The 23437-nt window shown below is 33.4% G+C and overlaps 1 protein-coding gene across 2 annotated transcripts in view; it reads left to right on the top strand.

Annotated features, from left to right (window-relative positions):
* TECRL (trans-2,3-enoyl-CoA reductase like) overlaps positions 1-23437 on the top strand; it is a 101995-nt gene that overhangs the window by 32714 nt on the left and 45844 nt on the right. The gene's annotated exons all lie outside the window — the stretch shown is intronic.

Below are 23437 nucleotides of genomic sequence, written 5' to 3'. Positions count from 1 at the left end.
TATAATTGATTGTGATGACAAGTTCATTGTATTTTACTATTTAATTGTATTTATAATTTACAATTTAAATTACAATATAATGAATTTAATTGTAATTATTTATTATTATTACTGGTTTTGTAGTTAAAAGTGATTTGTTTTCACAAGACAAGATGCCCTAAATAGTACTCCAGATAGCATATACAGTCCCTACAGAGAAACTAATCATTCATCAGTTATAATGGATGATCACTTCTGTGATTATTCAATGGGGGTAAACACCAAAATTACAATGAAAACTGTGAGATATAACAAGGTTTCTCTTCACACAGCCTGCTCAATCTTTAGTTCTTTAATTCCCAGTACTGTGCCGCCCCTCTTTTCTTTTCCTTTCTTCTTTCTGACTTTATTAGGTGCCCAGGCATGCCCCAACACCAGTTGCATTATCAACACCAGCTCACGTTCCTTTCCTTATTTGGAAAAAAACTGACTCTCATTCACCACAGACGACCACTTCCTCCTTTTCCCTCTCTCCCATCAAATGTCCACCTTATCTGAAAAAAAGTTTAAATGTTTAGCCAATTGGATCTGGTTTAGATTATGCTGTCCGACCCCAGCCAATGGGCAAATGACTCAGGGGCAGGACTCTTCTCTGTTCAGGGTGCTCTGGTGACGACCAGTCATACCGGAGTCGCGCTTCTGCGCAGAAGTAAAATTACTTTAGTAAAAAATTCTTTGTCTGAGTATTTGTTTTTCCTTATGACTCCGAGCCTTATTTCTAATAAAACCACAGTTTTAAAGTTGGGTGAAAAAATAGTGTGGGAAATTATTAAATGATATTCAATCTTCATGCAGTTACAAATTATGCCCTTCATTAAATATGTTCAAAATTATATCAAAACATATTTTCAAATCTTTGGTCAAAGCTTATACAAAATGTACCATATGAACTATGTGATTTTTTAATTTAGATTAGCATATTGCTAAGTACATGATTAATAGTTTTCTTTCTGGTAATTCATCATAAACATTGTGGATCCTTACTTGAGATAAAAGTTTTCTTATCTTTTTTGACAATTTTTAAGTAGTAAATACTTTTTAGGGTTTCTAGATGACATTTCTTTCTATATTATCAAAATCTTTTAAGATGACTAAAGATTAAATAGAGGAATTCATCAGAAATAATACCGTTATGGAATTAGGTTGATATTACATTGAATTCTTCTACTCACTGATTTTGTGTGGACTAGTAACATATTAGTCAAATTGATAAAAATATTAGCGTTTAAGATAAGTAGAGATAATAATGAAAAGGTAAAGATATGAAAAAAAATTCTGATTATGAAACCTATCTTGTTATTGCTCTTCTATCTTTTCTCAAATCTAAATGTCTCTGAAAAATTATTAGCCTCCTGTGCTTTTCAAATATTATCCCTCAGAAACATAACCCTCTTAGCTTTCAGTAGCATCCTTAGCCTGGTGAAATCTATGTTTTATTGAAGAATCTATTTCTAAAACCTACACAGTTTATCTCCGAAAAACTGTCTCCTAATACTTAACATCCATATTTCTTCTTCAAATGAATTTCTCTTTGTTGAGTTTCTTATTTTCTACCAATGTTATAGCATGATTCTTTCTTGGTTTCTTTGAACTACCTTTAAAACATTGTTCTTTAAGTTTAAATTGTCTGTTATGCAAAGTATTCCAATACTTTTCTCCATATTTGTTCACACCTTTTTTTATATCAGTAAGATAATGGCAAAAGGATCAATGCAACAAGAAGAGCTAACGATTCTATAGATCAACGAGATAGAAAATTAACAAGGATATTCAGAACTTGAACTCAGACCCGGAACAAGTAAACTTAATAAACATTTATAGAACTCTCCACTTCAAATACACAAAACATACATTACCACCTCACACCTATTCCAAAGGTGACTATATAATTGGAAGTAAATCACTCCTCAGTAATCGCATAGCATTTCATAGGTTTAAATTAAATATTGGTTGGCTGTTTGTTTGTTATCTTCTTCCCTTATTCCTTCCTGACTACATCATTAAGTATAATTATCAGTATAAAAGAGGTTTTCAATACCCATTACTAAATTGCATTCTAGCCTAGGCAAGAAAGCAATACTCCCATTCTCTCTCCCTCTTTCTTTTCCTTCTCCCTCCTCCCCATTCTCTCTCTCTCTTTCTCTTCCTTTTTCCTCCTTCCTATTCTCTCTCTCTCTTTCTCTTTAAAAAAAAAAAAAAAAAAAAACCCTCATTTAATTATCAAGGTCTTTTGCTCTCTATGAGAATTTTCTTCACTCCTTCAATCTATACTCTCATTTTCTTCTATATAATTTAAAAATTATAGTTAATCTCAAGGTGCAGCACTTGTCAAATACAATATCTTATAATATCATTACAACTATTTTGCATTAAAATTTATAATAATAATAAAAACAATTAACTTTTTTCAAAATTTATTATGTACCACCAACCTAAGATATTTCTATTGTAGCATAGTTCTAAAATAATTGTGATGATACTATGATTATTTAGGTACAATTATAATTTTTATGTTTCAGATAAAAGTCTTTAAAGAAATATTATATAACTTGCCCTAGTTCACACAGCTAATAAGTGACAAAGCTGGAATTTAAACTCAGGCAGCATGACTCTGTACCCTGTATTCTAACTACGACCCATCATTCCCTAAATTTTTCTGAAAATTTCTCATTAATTTCTTCAAGAAGTCCCAGTAGCACCCAGTTATTTTACTTGAGAAAGGTTATTTTTAATCCTCATTTTCAAATAGGAAGCTACAAAGTTTGTTTTATAAATTATGTAATGAATAATAACACAGTAAATCTGAAGATAGTTCACAATTGGTTACAATAACTGAAATCCCTGTGTAAGCTCACAGGGCAGTGTAAAAAAAAAACTACTAAACTATTAATAAAAACAACAGTTAATATGAATATAGAAGAAGAGTGCAAATATGGCTTAAAATTACTAAAGAAACATTCTCCTGTGAGATTGATCTAAAAATAGTAATATATAAATTTAAATGATTAACAGCTGAAGTGTAATTTGAACACTGACTCTGTGTCATAAAACTTTCTTAACAAAAAAAGCAAAATTGTTTTGCCAATTACTTCTGTGTTATCTATTAATTGAAAACACCATAAAAAAGTTTTAGTGATGTTTATTATCCATCAGACTACTTGTCTAAGCAGTTCCCAGAAAGAACCATGGGGAACAAAGCAAAGGAAGAAACAATGAAATTAGCAGGAAAATTGTAGTTCCAGCCACACACACACAAAAAAGGGTATATAATTTATTGTGACAGTTGGAATACTAATAAATCTTTGCCAAAAGGCTAGGGGATATAAACAATGCTAAACTTTGAAAGGTTCAAGGATAGTAACTCAGGACAAAGATAGCAGAGCAGGAGGATTTATCACATATAGTAGAAAATAATGAGTGTTTTCTGGGCAATTTGGAAGCAGCCCCCTGGACAAGGCTGTGGAATTCCCTGAACTCACAACAACAACAAAAAATGCCAGAAAAATGATAAATGCAACCAATGAAAAAAGTGGCAGGATGCTTTAAAAAAATAAAAAGTCCTCTACTGCTAACTCAAAAAGTAGCTAAGATTCTCTCTCTCATGTGTTAGGTTAAAAAACAATTACAAGCCTAGTCAACATTTTAGATGACCAAATGGGGTAGGTTGCCATATTATTCATATTCATTTTTGGTAACAGACATGGGTACGTTTTATGAAAGCTATATGCACTAAGTGGTCATTCTAAGGACCTTCTAGGGACTTTAGTCAGGAATGTCCAATAAGCCCTTTTATTATTGGACAGCAATATCACCAGCTTTTTCATAGTACATGTAGCTTTCAAGAGTGAGATATGTTAACAAAACCTGTTAGTGTTGATTCACTGTTTATGGAGGAATTCCAAAAAGTGTGCCCACTGGAGACCAAGAAACTGAATTATGAATTCCCTTCCCAGAGTTGAGCATAACAAAAGTACAAATCAGTATACTCCATGGACTTGAATATATGTTTCAGCAAAACTGAAAGCGTTTTTCTGGATCATATTTCACCAATTTACTACCAAACACATTTTCAAAATTTCTACTCTGTATTTAGGATATTGCATATGTTCTATGACAATTTTTTTTTACCATATAGATTATTCTTCAACTTTAGACAAAAGATCATTATAATTTTGAAGGTTATTATTATTTAGTAACAAAAATTTTCTTATTTAGCATTAAAAATTGACTTTTCAGTGTGACTACATTAAAATGCTGGTCAAATTTATTTTGTGGCATACTTAATATCATTGGATATTCATATAAGTGTTGAGAATTTTATTTACCTATGTGATACATGATACTTTTGGTGTTTGTATTTTGTATTGATGTTTCTGCATATACATGCACCAATTGGATGACATCTTGTAATCATTAATATAATGATTACATTAATTTTAAAATCATGAGAATCTTATTTTATTATTTTATTCAAGTTTTAGGTTCATGAGGAATATGTGCAAGTTTGTTACATGGATAAATTGCCTATTTCTGGGGTTGTGTACAAATGATTTTATTACCTGTGTTGTGAACATTGTAACAAATAGGTAGTTTTTTGACCCTCACCCTCCTCCAATCCTCTACCCTCAAGTAGGCTCCAGTGTCTATTATTCCCCTCTGAGTATCCATATATACTCAGTGCTTTGCTCCCACTTATATGTGAGAACATGCAGTATTTGGTTTTCTGTTCCTACGTTAATTTACATAGGATAATGGTCTTCAACTCCATCTATGTTGATGCAAAGGATATGATTCTATTCTTTTTATGGCTGCATAGTACTCCATAGTATGTATGTACCATGTTTTCTTTAACCAGTTTACCATTGATGAGCTACTAAGTTGATTTCATGATTTTGCTATTGTGAATAGTGCTACAATGAACTTATGAGTACATGTGTCTCTTTGGTAGAATGATTTATATTCCTTTGGCTATATACACAGTAAGGGGATCGCTGGGCCAAATGATAGTTCTGTTTTAAATTCGTTGAGAAGTCTCAAACTGTGACTGAGCTAATTTACGTCACCATGAACAGTGTATAAATGCTCTCTTTTCTCTACAATCTTGCCAACATTTGTTATATTCTGACTTTTTAATAATAACCATTTTAACTGGTGTGATATTGTAAATCATTGTGGTTTTGATTTGCATTTCTCTAATGATTAGTGGCACTGAGCTCTTTTTCATATGCATGTATATTATCTTTCACATGTCTATTCATGTTCTTTTCCCATTTTTAATGGAGTTGTTTCTTATATGCTTATTCAATTGTTTAAGTTCCTGCTAGAAACTTTATACTAGACTTTTTTCAGATCTATAGCTTGCAAATATTTTCTCCCATTCTTTATGTTGTCTGTTCACTTTGTTGATAGTTTCTTTTGCTCTGGAGAAGCGCTTTGTTTAATTAAATCTCATGTGTTAATCATTGCTTTTGTTGGAATTGCTTTTGGCACCCTTGTCATGAAATCTTTCCCAGTTCTTGTGTCTGGAATGGTATTACCTATCTTGTCTTCCAGGGTTTTTACAGTTTGGGTTCTACATTTAAGTCTTTAATCCATCTTTACATTTAAGTATTTAATTCATCAAATCAAGTTGAATTTTGTATATGGTGAAAGAAGCGTGTCCAGTTTCAATCTTCTGCATATGGCTAGCCAGTTATGTCAACACTATTTATTGAATGGGGAGTCCTTTTCTCCATTCCTTGTTATTGACAACATTGTCACAGATCAGATGATTGTATTTGTGTGGCTTTTGTTCTGGGCTCTCAATTCTGTTCCGTTCATCTATGTGTCTGTTTTTGTACCTGTACCATACTGCTTTGATTACTATGGCCTTGTAGTACAGTTTAAGGTCAGGTAATGCTATGCTTCCAGCTTTGTTGGTTTTGCTTAGTATGCCTTTGGCTGTTTGGGATATTTATTGGTTCTACATAATTTTAGATAGTTTTCTTTCTAATTCTGTGAAAAAAAATGTCATGGGTAACTTGACATGAATAACATTGAATCTGTACATTGCTTTGGGCAGTATGACCATTTTAACAATATTGATTCTTTCTATATATGAGCATGTACTTTCTTTTTGTTTCTTTGTGTTATCTCTGATTTCCTTCAGCAATGTTTTGTAATTGTCATTGCAGACATCTTCCACCTCTCTGATTAGCTGTATTCCTAGGTATTTATGCTTTTGTTGCTATTGTGAATGAGACTGCATTTTTGATTTGGCTCTCAGTTTTAACATTACTGGTGTGCAGAAATGTTACTAATTTTTTACAATGATTTTGTATCCTAAAATTTGCTGAGGTGGTTTATTAATTCCAGAAAGTTTTGAGCCCAGATTATGGCGTTTTCTCATTACAGAATCATAACTTCTTTGAAGAGAGATAGTTTGATCTCCTCTCTTCCTATTTTTCTTTACCTTGCCTAATTGTTCTGGCTAGGACTTCCAGTACTTTGTTGAATAGGAGTGGTGAGAGTGGGTTTCCTTGTCTTGTTTTTGGTATCAAGTAGAATGCTTCCAGATTTTGCCTGTTTAGTATGATGCTGGCTTTGGGGTCGTGAAAGATGGCTTTATTATTTTGAGATAAGCTACTTTGATGTATAGTTTTTTGAGGGTTTTTAACATGAAGCAATACTGAATTTAATGAAAAGCCTTTTGCATCTATTCAGATTATCATGCGAGTTTTGCTTTTAGTTCTGTTCATATGATATATTACATTCATGGGTTTGTGTGCCTTGAACCATCTATTATCCCGTTTTATTATGGCCAATTTTGATGTGATGCTGCGTTTAGTTTGTTACTGTTTTGTTGATGATTTTTGAATATGTCTTCATCACAGCTATTGGTCTCAGGTTTTCTTTGCTTGCTGTGTCTCTGCCAGATTTTGATATCAGAATAATGTTGGCCTCACAGAGTGAGTTAGGGAGTCCTTCTTCCCCAGTTTTAAGAAAAATAGTTTTAGTAGCATTGGTACCAGTACTTTTTGAAAGACTGGTAAAGTTTGGCTGTGATTCTGTCTGGTTGGGACTTTTTCTGGTTGGTAGGTTTTTTATTGCTGATTCAGTGTTGGAATTTATTATTGGTCTGTTCGGGATTTCAATTTCTTTCTTTGAATTTCAATCTTGGGAGGTTGTATGCTTCCAGGAATGTATTGATTGCTTCTAGGTGTTCTAGTTTCTGTGCATATGGTATTTGTAATAGTGTCTGAGTTTCTTTCTGTATTTCTTTGGGGTAATGTTATCTATGTTATTTCTGCTTGTGTTGTTTTGGAACTTCTCTCTTTTGTTCTTCATTAATCTAGCTAGCCATCTGTCAATTTTATTTATTATTTCAAAAATAAACTTTTGGTTTTGTTGATCTTTTATGTCATCTTGATGTTTCTAGGGACATTGGGAAAAACTTTGTGGACAGAATCCTCAAACATGCTTTTCACCCCATCTCTTTCAGGGATTCCAATAAGTTGTAGGTTTGGTCTCTTTACATAATCTCACATTTCTGAGGTTTTGCTCATATTTAAAAATACTTTTTTCTTTATTTTTGTCTGCCTGTGTTGATTTAAAGAAGCAGTCTTCAAGCTCTGAGATTCTTTTCTCAGGTTGGTCAATTATGTTATGAATGCTTTCTATTGCATTTTGAAATTTCTGTAGCCAATATTTTACTTCCAGAAATTCCGCTTGTTATTTTCTTAAAATGGCTGTGTCATATTTTAACACATGGGCCATTTTAGTTTTTCTTGGATTGGATTTTCACCTTCCACTACATCTTGATGAGCCTCCTTTCTATCCAGATTCTGAATTCTATGTCTGTGATTTCAGCCATTTCAGCCTAGTTAAGAAACATTGCTGGGGAGTTAGTGCAGGTTTTTATGGTATGAAGTCATTCTGGTTTTTAAAGTTGCTAGAGTTATTGCACAAGTTCTTTCTCATCTGTGTGGGCTAAAGTTTTCTTAATCTTTGAAGTTGTCTCTCAGATAGGGATTTTTGCTTTTGTATTCTTTGGTGACCTTGAGGGTTTGGCTATGGAATAAGTATGGTTTGGTCTATTGGTTTTCTTTGTGAATGCTTTCAGACAGTGCAGGTTCAGCTCAGCACTCCTGGGCTGCATGCTCTAACTGGAGGGCTGGATGCAGGCCTGCAACTTTGTTCTTTAACCTCTTATTGTTAAATGCATGCTGTGCTGGAGGGGCCAAGATGTTCCCAGTCCTCTGGCAACAACACTCCAATGGGGGCTGCCTGTAAAATTTTTCAGTAGAGTAGAAGTGGGCCCTTGCACATTTCGGTTTGTGAGGGCAGAAGGACCATGCCTATGGGCATACCTGTGCATATATGCACATGTGTACACTGATGGGATGATGATGGGTTCATCAAGTGGGTGTTCTGTGGGACCGTGTGTGGATCAGTAAAGTGGCAGGTAGAAGGCTGCAGGTGAGTGTGCATTTGTGGAGTAATGCTGTGGATGAGTGCATGCTGGCAGAAGTCTGTCTGCAAAAGTACTCTGACAATAGTCAGGGTTGTCTGGTGAAAACTATGGCAGTGACTACTGACAAACTAAGGCTGTGCTGCAAGTGAGTGCAGTCAAGCTGAGACCCTGGGGGAGGCTGACAGACAGAGGAGTGCTTAGATCAGACTGGCCCTGTCACATGGGCAAGGAAACCCTGCTCTGTCCAGTCCAGCAGCTAACAAAGGCTAAAGCCACCTATTGGAGTATGTTGATGGGTGCCATGGCTGTGCTCCACTGTGCCTGTTTCCTCACCAAACCTTCTGTGCCCTAGGCAGGCTGGAGTTCTGTCTCTGCCAGTTCTCCACAAGTTCTACCTGCCAACTCAGATATCCATGGAGATTACACAGACTCTCTCTGCTAGGATTCCAGAAGTCTGTGGTGAGAGTGGGCCGTTCCACATCTATCGCACTCACCCCTTCCCCAGGAGCCATTTGGGGCCAGGAATGAGTCCTGATGCTTGGCCACTCCATGAAGGGTTCCCGGTTTTCTCTCCTTTAAACCCAGAATCTGTGTCCTCCCTCTGTCTACACTCAATGCTTTCTTTCTGAAGATCTGTTTATAGTGTGCTGATCTACTTGATGGTCTGGTTTGTCTTGGTGAAAGAAGTTCTACCTGACTCCATCTAGTCAGCCATCTTGGCTGTTCCCCACAATTTTGTTTTAAATTAATGTTAGATAATATTACTCTTTATGCTCACAGATGTTCTCTTGATTTTTAAAATTTGTCTCCATATTTTCATTTTACCTTTGCTGAAGCATAATTCAAAATAGTTGAACAACTTACATATATTAATGAAAAGAGCTGTCAAATCTTAGAAAAACTAATTGTGAAGAAATTATTACTCAACTTTTAAATTGCAGATAAATTAATGATTAATTTACCTAAAGTCACTAGCTGAGATTTAAAAACAAACTAAATGTGCATCTCCCACTGAATTTATCTCCCATTATCCCAGTATATTATTAAGAGCTACAGACATACTGAGACAATACTATTTTGATGTGAATCTACATTTCAAATTTATCTGATGTAAGACACATTATTAGTCAAAAAGTGTACTAATACATGACTTTGAACACCTGGTTTCTTATGATTTCTTGTTTTCTGTTTTGAAGTTCAGCTAATGATATATAGAAGAATGAAACTGTTGTCTCTATGATTCTTGACTGTTCTACTAAAAGTTCTTTTAAGAACATCACTTAAATTTCTTACTTAAGCTTGTATTTTCTTTGTGCCTCCATATAAATTAACACATATACTACTCAGGCTGTATTTGGCATTGGAAATGATCCTATTTTCACTGTTACTACTTTAAAATACTAGTCAAATTTATATTGCTATATACTTTATGTCACCAGTTACTAATATAAATGGTGAGAATTCTATTTACCTATGTGGTATATGATTGTAAAATTGTACATCAAACTTTTAGTAAGGGATAGTCATTTTGCCAGTCAAGGTTCATGTAATAAAACTGTCTTAACTAATCATTCTTGAAGTGCATGAAATGTGATCCTGTCTATGAATGATTTTGTTTCTCATTATGGCACAGCATTAAAACTATGTACTGCTGTGCAATGTCAGTGTTATTTTGATTCATCTTTTATGACATGACGATGTTTTCCAAGCCTGATATTATGGATTTTTTAAAAATAATTACCAACCATCTAGACAGTTGGGTTAACAATATTTGAATGTGAGCAACACATTACAAATGCACTGTTTGAAAATATAGTCTATTTCTAGCAGAATCATTTATTCTATTTGAATATACAACAGTACAATGGCATTTAAAATTCAATGGGAGATAGATATCTTGACAGTGAGAAAAACTAGTCATCACATTCTAAGGAATGCTCTCAATAATAAAAATTTTAAAAAACATACCCACAAACACACACAGGAAATAAAAATATTGTTACTAAAAATCAAATAAAGACTCTCAAACTTTAATAAATACGCATTTGTTTCTTTCAACAGCTGGTGTTTCTTATTTAATCACATGCATTAACAGGATTATGGAGCTAATGTATGAGGAGTAATATAAAAATGCTAAGTAATCTTTTTTCTCTTTAAAAGAATTTCAGAAAACCATAAAATACATCACAATGGAATTCTGTGTAAACAATCTAAAAATAAATACATGAGCTTTTGAAATGCTTTATTAATAATACTTCATTATTGCAAGAAAATGTTGTAAATTATTTGTCCTTATGGATATTCTCATCAATATAGTTGATTTAAAATATCATTTATTTTTAACATATCCTAAAACAGGACATATTCAAAGTTATTTTGAGTTTGCCTGTGATAAGTCTTCTGAAAATATACAGAATCTTATTGTTAAACTATATGGTATCTAAATATTTTCTCTTTTTCAAAAGATAATATTGTGTCAGTGCCTCATTTATAAAGACCATTTTTAAAATTCAATTTGTACATATTATGTTGACAAGGCATCAGATTCAATACAATGAGATTATTTTTGCAAGATAATAATAGCATCAGTTTTCAATATAATAAAGTATCTATACCAAATACATTTCCCAAAATACAAAAAATTACAAAGAATAAAATATTACACACTTGCTGCTAGCATTTTCGTTAATATTATGACCCATCTATGCTGACAAACACAGTTGAACATATTTAACTCATTGTTCTCCAATACTTTTTTCTATCAACAAATTTCCTATATGTATTTCCACATAAATATATATTGATCCAAATAAGCAATATTACTGGAAATATACTTTTGCTTGATGTGCAATATACATCCTACAGATATAAATTCTAACTGCTTCCATAATAAAGTAATATAATGATTATTTATATAACTATATTTGTTGAACATTTAAATATATTAATTGAACATTTATAGTATATCATACATTAAAATATTTGCTAGGCTTATTTATCTTGTGAACTTCTTCAGTTTTTGTAAGAATGATGCAAAATAAATGCTGTTATAAATAAGTTCATTTTAATTTTTAGCAGAATTTTCTCTCCTAATTTACAGACCTAAAACAATAATTCAGAATGTCCTTCCTTTTTTTGCTGGATAATATTGGATATCCACAGACCTAGTAATTTTTAATAATTGTTGAGCAGAAAAGAGACTTCATTTAGAATTAGATTCTATTTTGAATCACTAGTGAAAATATTTTTCCACACTCTTATCTTTTATTTTTTAGTTTTTCTGGAAATCACATGTTCATGATCTTTATCCACATTCTTCTTTGTTTGGATGCTTTCATTTTTCTTCCTAATCTATAATGTCTTTAAGAATTAATGTACAGGTCACAGATTCTTTCTTTCTCTATGTTTTCTGAAAAAATGAATTTTCAACATCTAAATTTTTCTGTTGCATATTTTTTATTTTGTATGGCTTAAAGGTAAGTATTTTCATAATCTAATTTTTAAAATGGAATTTGTGGTTGTAATTTGTAGTTTTATTTTCTACATAAACTTTCTGAATATCTGGAATTTCCTTTGGCACAAGGAATGAATAAAATTATTCTCATGTTTTTTATTATAATTTTTCTTTTTAGAGTTTTAAATTTTTATCTTATTTGTTATTAATGAATTTGCATGACAATTTTTTCAGATTAATTCATACCATTTTCTTTGTTTTCAAAATAATGTCTGAATCTCAGAGAATTAATTCTACTTTAAGTACTGTTTCCATAATCATTCATTTTGTAACATGATTTCTGCATTCTTTATTTGGTAATCAAATTGTGATCAGATAACTTCTTGACATCTCTTCTATTTATTTTTCAGGATAAACTTGAATACCAAACATTCTTAGAAATGTATTGTTTTGTCAGTATTTTAATCCAAATATTTATATAGCATAGTTATATTTCATCTTTAATAGTTATCAAATATGATGCTGTATAGAATTCTTATCTTTCCATTACTTATTTTAATGAGTACATTTTTATGTCTTGAAATGTGGCAATTTATTCTTATAATAAATTCACATTGAGAGAGCTTTTAGTCATAGTATCCATTTAACTCATAGCAGGGTAGTATTATATGGCATTGCATAAGTACTATGTGCATTTTAATATACAGGTTTCAATTATGGGCTCTAATGTATATGTATCTGTGTGTGTAATTACATGGTAGAACATTGTAATGAAACAAACATATAATTAAACCATTTATCTTTTCTACTATAGAGCTGAGAAGTATAGAGATAATCTGGTTTCAGAAAAGTATCAAATGCCTCCATCTGAATTAATCTTCTCCCTCCAACTTACTTTAGTGTACACTCATTGTTTTCAGAAACTCCATATCACATATACATTTTAAAAATATGTTTATAATTAACATTTTAACTTATTATAGCTATATTTTCTTAATAATAAAACTTCTTAAGACATTTTTCAAAAGAAGACATATATGAAGCCAACAAACATGAAAAAATGCTCATCATCACTAGTCATTAGAGAAATGCAAATCCAAACTACATCGAGATACCATCTCACTCCAGTTAGAATGGCAATCATTAAAAAATCTGGAGACAACAGATTCTGGAGAGGTTATGGAGAAATAGGCTCACTTTTACACTGTTGGTGGGAGTGTAAATTAGTTCAACCATTGTGGAAGACAGTGTGGCAATTACTCAAGGATCTAGAAATAGAAATTCCATTTGATCCAGCAATCCCATCACTGGGTATATACCCGAAGGACTATAAATCATTCTATTATAAAGACACATGCACATGCATGTTCATGGTGGCACTGTTTACAATAGCAAAGACCTGGAACCAACCCGAATGCCCTGATAGACTGGACAAAGAAAATGTGGCACATTACACCATAATGTGAATACTATGCAGCCATAAAAAATGATGAGTTTGTGTCCTTTGTAGGGACATGGTTGAACCTGGAAACCATCATTCTCTGAAAACTGACACAAGAACAAGAAATCAAACACCACATGTTCTCACTCATAGGTAGGTGTTGAACAATGACAACACTTGAACACAAAGAGCAGAGCCTCAAACACTGGGGACTGTTGTGGAGGGATGGTGGGAGGGAGAGTGGGGGAGGGGTAATGTGGGGAGAAGTGTCAGATATAGGTGATGGGGGGGATGGTGGCCACAAACCACCTTGCCATGAATGTACCTATGCAACAATCTTGCATGATCTGCACATGTACTCCAGAATCTAAAGTACAATTAAAAAAACAAAACATTTTATGTAGAAAATTCCATAGCAACATCTTCATGTTGACTGAATGCTTTTAGGGTGAAATATACATATTTTCTGACAATCCACAGTACATCATTCATCTAATTTCCTTTTAATTTTTAACACATTACTTTTTCACTCACATAAAATCTCTACTTAGTATAAGATTTATGTCACTCCAGTATATTACTTTTCATTCTTCTTTGTTTTGTAATGACACACCAAACTTTTCACTATTTCCCTTGAGTCCTCCAAAATGCATCTTAAAGATTTCCCCAGTCTAAGCTTCGATATGAAAATTAGTGAAAATGTTGATATATCCTGTGTGCTAATCTCAAAACTACTGCTTTTCTGGAATATTCACTTCCACTCTACTTACTCACTTATCCACACCATGATTCTTTTCACTAGTTAAAACTGAATTTTATTATTTGGAACTCTGAACAAAGCCAGTTGACCATCTGTCATTCTAGTTGTTTCATTTTCTGGCTCTAGGACTCTGAGTTTTTAAAGCTCATAGAGATGTATTGTCTAGAACTTTTCCTTCTTCAGATTTATCACCTAGCATAGTTTGTTTTATATTTTATCAACCGCTGTATCACTAGTTGGCAACAAGGACTCTTGACTTGACAATGCAATCCTCAGACCCTATTCCATTCTAACCCTATTCTTTCTCTTTCATAAAAACTCCTTCACTAGAGATCTATTAAAGAAAATCACATGTTCTCACTCATAGGCGGGTGTTGAACAAGGAGAACACATGGACACAGGGAGGGGAGCACTATACATGGGGGTCTGTTGTGGGGGAGTGGGGGGGACAGCGGGGGGGTGGGGAATTGGGGAGGGATAGCATGGGGAGAAATGCCAGATATGGGTGAAGGGGAGGAAGGCAGCAAATCACACTGCCACGTATGCACCTATGCAACAACCTTGCATGTTTTTCACATGTACCCCAAAACCTAAAATGCAATTAAAAAAAAAAAAAAAAAAAAAAAGAGAAAATCACAACATCATGCCCCTAAAGTGCATTTGTCCATTCTCTGCTATATCACATAGAGCTTTTAGCAATATCTTTAAAGATTATCTACCTCTCCCATTTTGGGCAATTTTGGACAATTTTTCCAGAAATCAATTATGTTATTCAAGCTACTTCTCCTATTAAAAAGGAGATATTTGTCTTCTTGTTCATCAAAAATTTCCTTCCCCCTCTTATATTACGTTCCATCCTCTGTTTCTCTACTTTTAAAGAAGGATAAGCACATCCTTCTGCACTTGATTATCTATTTGTGCTATAATTTCCCTCTCCATATCCTTAGAATATTTACTTCTTTGATCTTGTTTCTTCTATAACTTCAAATGCTGCCTTTAAAATTGGTCTTTTATTAAAAATTTCCCCACTTAAAACTACTGATAGCAATATCATCACTTCCTCTCCTATCCATCATTTAACACTCACTTCAAAACGGTGCTGTTTTAGTATGCCAGTGACCTTTCTAAGGTCATCAGCATTTTCTTTTGTGCTAAAGCATATATCCATAAATATTTGAGCATGTCTAGCTTGAACTTTCAACTGCATTTGACGTAGTGTAACATTCTTTTATCATTTTATTTGATTGCTTGATTTTCACTGTCTTTTCTCACTTGATTTCTACTATATACTTTGTCTCCTCTGGCCTCTAACTTTCAGACTTCTTTGAAAGTTTTTCATCGTTCTTTGGTCCTTTAAATGTTGGGATTGCCCAGATTCTGTTTTCAACAATCTTCCCTTTTAATTCTACTTCTTTTTTCTGGTGTGCTATCAAACATTTGCATGGTTAAAAAAATATTCTTGTGTAAAGTAACTAAAAATGAAATCAAAACCATCTCATTCCCAGAACTTTCTACTGTACATTAAAATGCCAATGTGGCATCTCAATATTTTATATATTAATATCTTACAGATCCCTCAACTTCAGCATTTGTTTTCTTGAGTTTGCTCTTCTTTTTCTTTATTCAATTAATAGTAAGTTAATGCAAATACTCCATCTTGAAATCTGTGTATCATTATAAACACCACTGTATCTCTTCCATTCTACATCCAATTATCCACTCAGTTTATCAGTTTTATACCATGCTATATCTGTAATCTGTACATTACCTTAATTATAACAACCACAGTTCAAGTCTTTTTACCTTTTGATATGTGTACCTATGTTAGTCTCCTGTTAGATGCCTTATTCATACATTGCTCTGTTCTCTTATTTTATCCATTCTTTATTACCTCTAGCATTAAGTTGAAGATCCTTATGATATATGAGCCCTAACAATATTTGCATACTCTATGTACTATGTTGAATTTCTTGATTTTTGCTTTAACAGCATAGTGTTTATTAACTCTCCAAAAACCTCTCACATTATTCTATGTTTATATCTTCATTTCTCAGCTTTCCCCACTGTTAAACTGTAATTTACTAAAGGAAAATAGGCATTATTTACCTGTATTTACAACATAATTACTATGGCTCATCATCAGAAAAATGCAACTAGTCCAATAGTATAAAAATTTGTGATTTAGAAACAAACTATTTAACTGGGTGCAGTGGCTTGTGCCTGTACTCCCAGCTACTCAGGAGGCTGAGGCAAGAGGATCAAATGAGCCCAAAATGTTCACTAGCCTGGGTGGCTGAATGAGACTCCATCTCTAAAAACAATAATAAATAAACAAAATTAGAAAAAATTGTCAAAACAAATTATACTGCTTAGAGATATATTTGTCATCTATGCTGTAGTACCAGGCCACTCATATGCAGGGAAAGGCACTCTTAATCACCAAGAAAGTGGGAACAATTATTCAAGGCATCTCAGAACCTTCATGGCAGCTGCTTCCATAACAGGTCTGGAGGCCTAGGAGAGAAAAATGGTGCCCTGGGAACCCCTGATCTGTGCAGCCTTTGAATTTGGTGCCTTGTGTCTCAGCTGTTCCAGCTCCAGTCATGACTAAAAGGGGCCAAAGTACAGCTTAGGCTTTAGAGGGAGCAAGCCTCAATGCTTGGCAGCTTGCATGTGGTGTTCGGCCTGCAGGTACACAGGACTCAAGAATTGAGGTTTGGGAACCACAACCAGTATTTCAGAGGATGTATGGAAACCCCTGAATGTTCAGGCAGAAGTGTGCTGCGGGAGTAGAGCTCTCATGCAGGATCTCTGCTAGAATAGTCCAGAGGAGGAATGTGGGGATGGAGCCCCCACATCAAAGTACTCGCTACAGCACTGCCTATAGAGCTGCAAGAGAAGAACCACCATCATCCACACTCCAGAATGGTTAGATTTACCATTTTCCAGGTGGAAGCTGCAAGCTGCAAGCTTGCACCTGGAAAAGCCACAGACATTTCTTTCATGTGTTGAAAGATGACTCTTGACTATTCTGTAGCAAGAAAGTATTTTTCCCTTAACAACATCCAATGAGATGAATAAAATATTATTTATTCAAATTTATTTTTTTTTAAACCAGTAATTTGTCTGAAAGAATGTTTTCAGTAAGCCTGTGTGTTTGTGTGTGTGTGCTTCTGTGTGCATGTTTATCTTGGTGGCAGTAAATAAAAATCCATTTACTAGTTTGAGGGATATCACAATAAATGTTTCTTTGCTGTTGAGGCAACCAGTATGGGGAGTCTTATTACAGTGGAAAAAGATGCTACAAAGTGCAGTCAAAGTGGAAATGATTACCTGCAAACATACAGTTTTTCTATATTAGTTAATCCACACAGGAGAAAAGCATTAGATTCAATGGGACCTAAACTGAGATCCACTTGTGACTTAGAAAACCTTTATCTTCTTTATGGACCGAGATAGTCTCTCACCTGACTTGTGATGGATTCATTTTCCCTCCATGCCACTCAGTCAAAAGCAACCTGTCTCACACTGGCCTGGTGTGTAAAATAATAAATGTCTTATTATCTAAGACAATAAAAACAAACAGACAAACAAAAAACAAGATGGAGAATAAAAATCTTTCTGAGACATTTTCAGATTGGCATTTTGTATTTCTCTCTGATTTCTCTTACCAACTGCTCTTTGCTGAGAGCTATGGTTGACAGTGTGGATTTACTATGTAGTTTCATTCAAAACTTCAAAGCCATTACATTTTAGGTAGGAGCTTTATTTTAAATTATACTTCAAACAGCAGGCACCATTTTCAACACTCACCATTAATGTTTGTACATTTGAATGGTAAGAAAGTATGAAGTCTCTCACTTCAGTCTATTTTCCAATCTGAATGCAAATAACCACAGATGCTGCCTTATCTGTAATTTATATATAATGTCATAAATGATTTTTTTTCATCAGAACAGAGCTTCTCAAAATGCACCAGGAATTTCATATTCCTATGTCAAAACTAAACAAATATAACATCAAATATCATCTTTTTGTATCTATCTATTCATCTATCATATATCATCAAAATTAGATAGATTTTGTATCTATAAGATACAGAATCTTATAGATAGACATATAGATATAGGTTACATAGAGATATAAAGATTATATTTGTATAATCTTATATGTAAAAATATATCACATACGGAGTTACATTTTAAAAATTTATGTATATAGGTGTATATATACGTGAGTATTTTTCTATGATTTTGTCCTATTTTTTCTTCCCATTCTAAATCCTGACAATTTCAAAAAATAAAACAATGCAAACGGTAACCTAGCTGGTTTGTCTTGGATTCACATATACGTTTCACAGATATTTATACACAGATTACCATGGAGGAGTGCGGGGATAGACCCTTTCTTCTCATCTATCAGTATTTATTTTCTTCCAAATTTTATGTTTTCAGGTGAATTTTTTAGAAAGCTTTCTATAGCTTACAAATGAGAGCAAGATAAATTGTTCTCCACAAACCGTGACATTTTGTTCATACTTTATTTTTTCCCTCTGTGTCTGTGAAGTGTGTAATTGAGGTTAATATTTTGGCAAACTGATATATCAACAATCAAACACCAAGATTTTGAAAGCAAAGCATTCTTTCATGAGTTGAAACATAACTGTTGAGTAAGTAGCAGCAAGAAAGTATTTTCTCCGTAACAATGTAGAATGAGATGAATAAAATTATGTTTACCAGAATTTATTTTTGTAAAAGCATTAAATTTGTCTGGAAGGAATGTTTTATGTAAGAATGTGTGTGTGTGTGTGTGTGTGTGTGTGTGTGTGTGTGTGTGTACCTTAGTGATAGTAAATAAAAACCAATTTAATACTTTGAGGGATAACATGATAAACATTCTTTGATGTCTTTCCTGTTGAGGAACAACTATATTTGACTGTAAGAATATGTTTACTTGATTATATAGTTTGCTTTATTTGTCTCTGTAACTTTAATTAGCTCATGTAAAATTGGTAAATAGGGTAATGATATCAGTATGATGTGGAATTTACAATTGTCATATGCCTTTCTTTGAGCATGGTATCATTTTGCACCACCACGTAACAGTAGCTGAGCACAAACTATACAACATAAACATAAAGTATATAAGCTATTAATATACACTGTATCACAATATCTATTTTTTACCAAGCTCATTTGGCCAGGTTTTCTGTCTTAGAAATGTATTTTGTCTAGTTTCTCATTATCTTTGTTAATTTAAGCACTGAAAAATCATTCTTACACACATTTTCATCACCCTTTATTCCCCCATTTTTAAAGAAGGCACAACTGTATTTTCTGTTGAATTTTTTATTAGAAACATATTTTAATGGTACTAGTATTTTTATTATGACTATTGCTGGTTTTGTTAGTGATCACAATAGAGAGTTGTAAAGATTTTAACTAATCTTACCATAACTGTTTTTGTAACCCTGTAGTTTCAGAGTGTTATTTTTTCAGAAAAGGTGTCTCATGCATATATCATGTTTTAGCAGAAAAGCTTTCATCTGTACAAATGACTAAAAGTTTTTGATGTTGCTTTAAAACTATAATTTAATAGTATATTTAATGTGCTCTTAATTTTTTTTGGAATTTGACATTATTACATTTATTCCTCACAATGTCCTGAATAGATATATACTTCTGTGAACCTCCATTTATTTTTGTTTTTATTGTTTCACAGATGAGAACACTAAGATTCATGGAAGTAATTTACTTGAGATTAATAAAACAACAACAGAGTATAATCTCAGATTTTAAACACAGTGAATGTGTGCACAGACTTTGGCAGTTATGCAGCAATAAAACACTTTCTCTTCAGATAGGGAAAGGATTATAAGTAACAGTTTCACACTTAACTAAAATCATAGTAAATATAAATACAAATAATTTCATGCACATACACACACACACACATACATACACACACACATATATATATATAACCAATTCTTCCATAAGAAAGTCATGTATTTATTTGAATCTTACAAAACCACATCACACGTTCTTCTGTGTCATACAGTCTTCTAATCACTGCATCAAAATGATCCAGAGTACCTGTTCTCATGGAGGTTTCATAACAGTAATGAGAAGTGTACACTAAAAATCTTAATAGACATAAGTAATTTCAGATAAAAAGACTAAAACAGGGAATTGGGGAAGACAATATCAGGGAGAAAATACTAGGATCTGCTCCATCTGGTAGTATTTTATGAGATTTTTGGGGTGTTGCTTTTCTGGCTCGAAACCTGTGGCTAGTGATGCCTTTGCTTGAGTTTTGCTTGGGCCTGCTGGGCTCACTCTGCCCACTTGGCCTGGCAGGCTGCAGTCAGTTCATGCTACTGTCCTGGATCCCATGACTCCAAGGGAAACTGAAGTCAGGTATGGAGTGACAGGAGGGTGTGAGTGATCAGGCCACTGTACAGTCAGACATACTGGCTCCTGCCATAGAGTGGGCACCTCCAGGTGCCAGAATGGGTGTTAGCTTTCTGTGAGGCTGCAGCCAGACCAGGTGCACCACAAGCTGCTTCCCCAGCTGTAACCTGGGAATTCTGTGGTACCCAGAAGCTTAGAAATTCCAGGAACTGCAGCACCCGAAAGAGGGAGTCACAACCCTGGCTCCAGAAGCTCCCAGGTCTGGGATCCCTGAAGGGCTGCAGCTTTTCTCTCCTCTTCACCCACAACGTACCAAGCAAGGGGCATGTTTCAGCCTCATTTTTCTTTTCTTTTCTTTCTTTCTTTTTTTTTTTTTGAGACGGAGTTTCACTCTTGTCACCCAGGCTGGAGTGCAATGGTGCAAACTCGGTTCACTGAAACCTCAACCTCCACCTCCACCTCCGAGGTTCAAGTGATTCTTATAATATAAGTTCATATTATAATACTACTCTCATGTTTTTGGAATCTTCTCATTGAAACTCTAATAGCATTCAACTAATGGTGGTGTCAAACTGTAATACTTCCAGGACACCTGTCCCTAGAAAAATAACCCACTGGAGAAGCATCCATTCAATTTACGTAACATAGCTTAAAACCCTCAAGAAGGTAAACTTATTTTAAATTTAAAAAATCATGTAAGAACTAATCCACCATCAGAAAGTGTCAAGGGACATGATAAATAATAAGATTAACTCCAGAGAACATTAGAAATATGGAATCTCAGGAAGTCAGCTAAATCACTTACATATGATTGGAAGATTTAAAATAAAGAATCAAAAATATGAGAAAAACATGATACTGCAAATACCTACAGGCTTTTTTGAGAAATTATCAAATAAAATTGATTGAAATAAAACATTTTATCCCTTATGATTAAAATGTAATGGAATGATAGTGTAGTCATTCAGAACAAACAGAAAAATTAGTCAGTTAAATTTTTAAATTTTTCTGAGCCTGAGGAAACTACTCAGAAAGCAGAAAGATAAAGGGATTAAGAAAATGTGAAAGATAGATTAAAAGAAACAAGGACCAAAATTAAACGATATAACATATGTTCACAGGCATCCACAAAAATAAGAAAAAAAGTCCATTAATTGCAATGACAAACTATATACAGTACTGTAAAATAGTACAGCAGAATTCTCAGTTTTCCTTCATAAAATAGAATAAGAATTTTATGTATCATTCTGTGGGCTTTTGACATTTATTATACTATATGCTTTCAAATATGTTCTTTAAAAAGTGCTAATAATTGAGTATATCAATTTGACTTTTCATATCATGACCATATTTGGGGTATTTATTTATTATTACTGTAAATGCATTGAAAAGTTGTAATCAAAGCAATATAACTTTTAACCAAATAAAATTCTTGGCTATGGAAAGTCACGGAGCTAATTATCCCTAAATAGCATCTATCAGGTGTGTTTTATGTTTTGATTTAATATTTTTAGGAAAAGAACATATTTACTAGATGTTTAAATTTACTTCAGTGTATGCATTTACAATAGCCACACATAATAGACTTGAGAAGGTAAACATTACAACGTATTCTTAAAATCACCCACATAAATTTTTCATCTGACTTTCCTTTTTTCTTTCAACTAGTTATAAATTACCTATTAATAAAGGCTCTGTCCATGGTTTCTCATTTCCATGAATTATTCTTATGTCTTTCTAGTCCTGAGTTATCTCTGCTTTCTCTCACGTATTGTTTTGGAAAAAGAAAAAGAAAGAAAGAATAGAAGGGGAAGAAAGAAGAAGAAGAAGGGGAGGAGAAGAAAAATGTGAAAAATTTCTTTAAAAATACTGTTTTTAGGCCGGGCGCGGTGGCTCAAGCCTGTAATCCCAGCACTTTGGGAGGCCGAGGCGGGTGGATCACGAGGTCAAGAGATCGAGACCATCCTGGTCGACATGGTGAAACCCCGTCTCTACTAATACAAAAAATTAGCTGGGCACGGTGGCGCGTGCCTGTAATCCCAGCTACTCAGGAGGCTGAGGCAGGAGAATTGCCTGAACCCAGGAGGCGGAGGTTGCGGTGAGCCGAGATCGCGCCATTGCACTCCAGCCTGGGTATCAAGAGCGAAACTCCGTCTCAAAAAAAAAAAAAAAAAAAAAAAAAAATACTGTTTTTAAAAATTTGTTACATATTTAGTAAATTGGTTTAAATTTTAATCTCAAAGTTAAGAATTAATTTTTTAATGAAGACTTTAAAACGATATAGAATTTATTTAAAGATAAAAAATTATATTCTTATAATTGTGAATCAACTCTTTATTATGGAAGTGTGTAATAAAGATTATTTGATTTTTCTATACAGATAGAATTATTTAGTGGTCTCTTTATTCCTAATGGCAGTATAAAGAGAAAACTTCAAGTGATGTTTCTGCTATGATCAATAAACTCATAATATTAAAAGTCAATGATACATATAATTCTGATAGACATCTTAGTATTTACTCTTAATAGGAAAAATAACCCAATTTCAGGTGCAAATACTAGATGAATTTTAAATCAGATTGAAGTCCTCAACTTTAAATGAAATATGTTCAGGATTTTTATTGATGAAAAACTTACATAAACTGAAGTGCACAAGTCATAGGTCATACTACTTGATGCATTTCCAATCCTGAATACACCTATGTAACAAGTGCCCATCAAAAAGCAGAATTTATCACTTTTAAAGCTTTCCTCACACTTTCTTTCAGTCACTATCTGTCATTGCTGGACAGCACCCTACCAAAGGTAACCACTATTTCTATTTCTGACACTACATAACCCATTTTATTTGCTTCCTAAAATCTAATCTGTATTCCCA

This window comes from Aotus nancymaae, unplaced genomic scaffold (genome assembly GCF_030222135.1).
Source record: "Aotus nancymaae isolate 86718 unplaced genomic scaffold, 86718_ANA_hifiasm-v0.15.2.pri h1tg000006l, whole genome shotgun sequence".
In the NCBI taxonomy this organism is placed as follows: domain Eukaryota; kingdom Metazoa; phylum Chordata; class Mammalia; order Primates; family Aotidae; genus Aotus; species Aotus nancymaae.
The sequence above is the reverse complement of the archived record's forward strand: the minus strand, read 5'-3'. Positions and strand labels throughout refer to the sequence as shown.